Here is a 4,718-nt window from a genome sequence, read left to right on the forward strand (position 1 = left end):
ATGAACACAGAGGCTTTGATGTGGTTTGGCGAGGGTTTTGAAAAAAAAAAAACATGAAAGAATAAAAGACTGTCGGGAAGACATAAATCATATGAAAGGTGATATCGATCAAGATCTGGCTTTGTTGCAGCTCAAGCCTTTTTGTAGCGTTTGTTTGATTCTGTATTTGTTTTGAATGAACTATTTCTATTGATAAATGCTTATAATTGCATGCTTGCTTGCATTCACACAATGTTTGTGAGTCTGTGGAGTGAAGAGATGTCACCACCAGCGGATCAATCGACTCTGTGGCCTGAGAGAGCTTTTGTTCTCTATTCAAGTAATCATGCTCTCACAAACACACACTTAACTCCATAACATTAATGTTATATATGTTAATGCTTTCAGCATAAGCGAGTTTACAATGGTTTTATGCCACTGATAATACAGAAGCATCAATATGATTGCTGTCCTGTAAAATGAACTGACTTTTTCCAATAATTTGCTTTTGCTGTATTGTGCTTTTGCATTGTTTATATCATATGCATTGTTTATAAAATATTATTGCATTTTCTGTATTGTATATTATAATGTACTATACAGTGTTGTGTTTAATGTTGGGATCAAACTGATTTGACCACTAAACTTCAACTTCACAAGAAAGTGTAGAGTGTCGTGTCTTTGCACGCCGCGCGGTGGCGCTATAGAGTAACCGGGCGCGCACTCCGCGCGTGATTGATCGTTTCCAGTGCAGTCCGTGCTCGCGCTGCTCAGTCAGATCGAAGCTGCTCGCGCTCTGAACGCATTCCTGTCGCGCCACGGAACGGGATATTTCAGCGAGTTTGGGAATTTAACTATGACTAGGACATGCCATCCAAGGATCACTCGAACGTGTAAGTACCACACAGGGATTATCAAAACTGTCAACGGTAAAATGGTCAGAAATGCGAGTAGTTTTGGAAAGCTGTGTTGAGACTAGACTCGTGTAGTGTGTAATTTAAGCATTGCTGTGGTGGTGTTTAAGTGTGGAAACCAGCATTTGGCTGTTACACTATCCAAAGACCACGTATAAAACTTTAAGAACCAAGCGTTCTACTTGTTCTCGATTTTGAGTATTGATCACATTTAGAGGCTTTGTAAACATTTGGATGTCGTTTGTTTGCTGGCTGTTTGAAGTACATTTTTACAAGCGCGTATCCTGGAATGTAAGGCTTGGGAATTTATTACCGATTACATTTCCTCGAACGCTTCGGCTGAATGGAAGTGTTGCAGTATCAAATGTGTCGGTTTTGTTTCGGCTACTTGATCCGGTTTGCATACTTTCCAAACACGTTGTGGAGTTGAACAAACTGGGGTCGTGGTGGTTAACTGCTTTGAGTCAAAGCATTTAGATCCCAAAGAACAACAGCAAGCGGCATGGTGACGGGTTGTGCTGGTAGGGTAGGGTTAGGTCAAAGTTACTGAGACCGATAAGAAACTGACATTACAAAGGCGTTTTTGAGAAATTCGCACACAATTAAAAACGCGATTTGAAAACGGTCTCGGAACCCTATCTTGTGAAAGGGGCTATTTTTAAACTACCCCTCCTGTTTCTCCATCCAGCTTTAAGAGGCACCCTCATCTCACAGGACCACATGTTGCTTTTGGTAAAAATCGATAGGCTAATTGATTTATAAATGATTAGTCTCGATGTGTTGTGTTAGAAGGGCGTTAACAGCAGAACTGGTTATGGAAGCTGTTGCTGCGGTGCATCTGAAGGTTTCTGCTGTCCGTGGGTGTGTGCGAACGCGTCTACACATACTGTCCATTTTCTTGGTCTTTATTCATTCAGTATGTATGTATGTATGTATGCATGTATGTATGTGATCCAGTGCAGCATGAAAACCACGTATAAACCATTCTAAGAAGTTGGCAGACGTCATCTGCCCCTACATGACCATTGAGCTCGCGCAGGCTTTATTGTGGACTGGTGGGATTTTGGTTACTGATGGTTCTTCTGGGGTTTAAGAAATAGACCTTAGAAAAACGATTGGTCTCTCGACATATCAGACGACTATTCATGGTCCTTGTCTTTCCCATTGTTATCACGACGTGACAGTTAGGAGCGTGACGGACATTCAGATGGAAATTGGGAATGTTTCATCAGGCGTGAGGGAATCGTTTGTTTAGAAAGAGGACTCCCAACACAACCCTAACGGGAATAATCTCACGGTTTGCCTATAAAAACGACTTCGGGCCCTGTGGGTCAGCGAGTTAAAGCCATTAGCCTCCTTTTAGGATGTGTATTATGAATACAATTCACATCGAGTGCTATTGTAGACATGTACGATTGTAGTCCCAGATCCTGCGTGTAAAATTATTTCAAGCCGTCAAAGGACTTTTGAAACGTGTTATCAAGCAATTCCCATTAAAATTAGCTAGAGTTTGAGGTTTCTTAGACCACACACAGTCTGGAATATTTACCTGATGTAGTGTCGAGCAAACATTACCTCAGAAAAGACCTGTAACACTGCAAAATATCTGTTTTTACCGTGAAAATCCGTTACACAGATTCGCGCCTTTCACAGACTGTGATGACTCGTTTTAAGCATCGTAATCCTGCAAAGTGTTTTATATATATTTTAAATGTATACGTACATTTATAACACTTTTGTATTATATTGCCTTTGCTTCAAATGACAAAAAAACTCAACAAAATAAAAAAAACTGGTTAATGCAACCGTGAAGGTGTTTCTAATAAGATACAGTTGACATCTTTCTCTCATCTGACTACCGTTATCAATCTCTCTATTTTGTCCTCTTTTGAAAGTTGTGTAACCATTACTGTGGAGTTTTTCTTTTGCTGTTTGAGCAAACCGGAACAAGAAAAATATATTTAATGTAGTCTCTTATTCACCACTGTAGAAGTTTACCCAACTATGAAGACTTCCGCTTCTGACAAACGTGAAATGTTCACAAATGTGAAAAGGGTCTAATGTGTGGAGTTTGGAATGCTAACTGCCCGCTAGCTGCTGTAGAACATATGCCATGCAGGCTTCCCCTCCCCACTAGCATGACTGGTTTTGCTCAGGCCCACAGCAAAAATAATGACCAAGATTAGCTCCTTTACCACAATAATTTATCTCTGCAAGACAAAAATGATTGGAAATAAATCGCATGAGTGGGGACATAATTATGGAGCGAAAGATACAAGCACTGCAGTAAATTGGGCACAAAGGGAGAGAGTCAGGCTATTGTTTTTGTTATAGATTATGATGAGTGGAAATGTGAAATAAATTTGGCCACATGGAAGATTAACAAATGTGTGGGTGAGAGAGATACAATCTTGGCAAGATTGCGGCTTTACAATTTACACCACCATGGCACTGATTGTATCAAATGGTAATGGATTTAATATGGTACTGGACAATTATCCATGGTGTTTACATGGATAATGCACTCAGATGCCCCAAAACCAATGGCAGTACCATGCATTATTTGCTGGTATTCAACTACAAGAAACTCCCCTTTGTATATTTTGTGCTGCTCTTGCGTTGTCAACATCCCAGGCTCCAGCATGAGAGCTCATAATTGTGGCATTCTGTGGCCCATAGCTCACCCTCTGTTTGACTTCTATTTATAATCTCTCTTTCTCTGCTAGTCTCTCAAATGGTGCTGGGTAAACGTTTGTGTGCCGCCTTGCCAGTCTATCACGCAATGGTTTCAAGTCCCAAAATATGACTGAAAGAAGTCTCTATGGCCGCATTTACACTGCAGGTCTTGATGCCAAATTCCAATTTGTTGACACTATCCACATTTTTTGATGACCAGCTCACATCTTTTAAAAGTGACCCATATTTGATATCTGCATTTACACTGTACACTTGGCAAAACAACCCAATGTAGACATACTGACAAACTCTTACGAAAATTAACCATTGATTTACTACTAATAAAACCCCCCAAAAAACATGGTTACTATAAATGGCATCCCACATTAACCATGGTTTTGCAACACTAACCATAGTTTAACCATGTTTTTTGTAGTTAAACTCTATACAAATGGTAATCAGTCCACCAAAAAACCATGGTTACTACACTTTTACTATAATAAAACCATGGTTAATTTTCATAGGGGCGAAAAAGGAAGTAAATATGGTGCGATTTGAAATGGACGCAGATGAAATGATAATAGAAGCTTTGGGTTTCTGCACCATCTTTAAAGGTCAGGAAAACATCGGTCTCTTTAGGCGGAGAAAAAAGAGGAGAGCCCTGGTTGTCATGTGATCGCGGTTGGTGTCCACCGGAGTTGACGTCATTCGCCACGTTGCTTTTTCAATGACGTGCGATTCGCATTGACATGAGAATATCCCATATGTCCGCTTACATGGCAGACGCAAACGCACGTATATCCTGCAGAATGTCAATATGAATGAGGTCTGAAACTGATCTGAGAATATCTGGATCCATGTGCTTTTTTCCTGCTTATATGTTCATGGGTCATTTCCAATCTATGCCACATGGGAGGAAAAAAATCTGAACTGGGTCACTTGAACCATGTAATGTAAATGCGGTCTATGTCTCCTGAAGATCTATTGGTCTCTCATGCTCTATAATAGGAAAGGTATATGTTGTGTTAGTGTGATGTAAAGTATGATATCTGATCAGAGAATGTGACTCCAGAGACATATCAAGGCTCTCAAGCAAATCAAAGTAAACTTTAGCTGTTATATAGGCCTAGTTTTTAACTGCATTTCTTA

General features: G+C 40.1%; 1 protein-coding gene across 1 annotated transcript in view; it reads left to right on the forward strand.

Annotated features, from left to right (window-relative positions):
* Positions 1-728: 728 nt before the first annotated feature.
* Positions 729-4,718, forward strand: part of plxna1b (plexin A1b) — a 170,842-nt gene continuing 166,852 nt past the window's right edge. Inside the window, exon 1 of the mRNA XM_082136279.1 lies at positions 729-872. The gene's annotated coding sequence lies outside the window, so the exon portion shown is untranslated. The remainder of the gene's footprint in view (positions 873-4,718) is intronic.

The sequence above is a fragment of the Leuciscus leuciscus genome (genome assembly GCF_965113295.1).
Source record: "Leuciscus leuciscus genome assembly, chromosome: 14".
Taxonomy (NCBI): domain Eukaryota; kingdom Metazoa; phylum Chordata; class Actinopteri; order Cypriniformes; family Leuciscidae; genus Leuciscus; species Leuciscus leuciscus.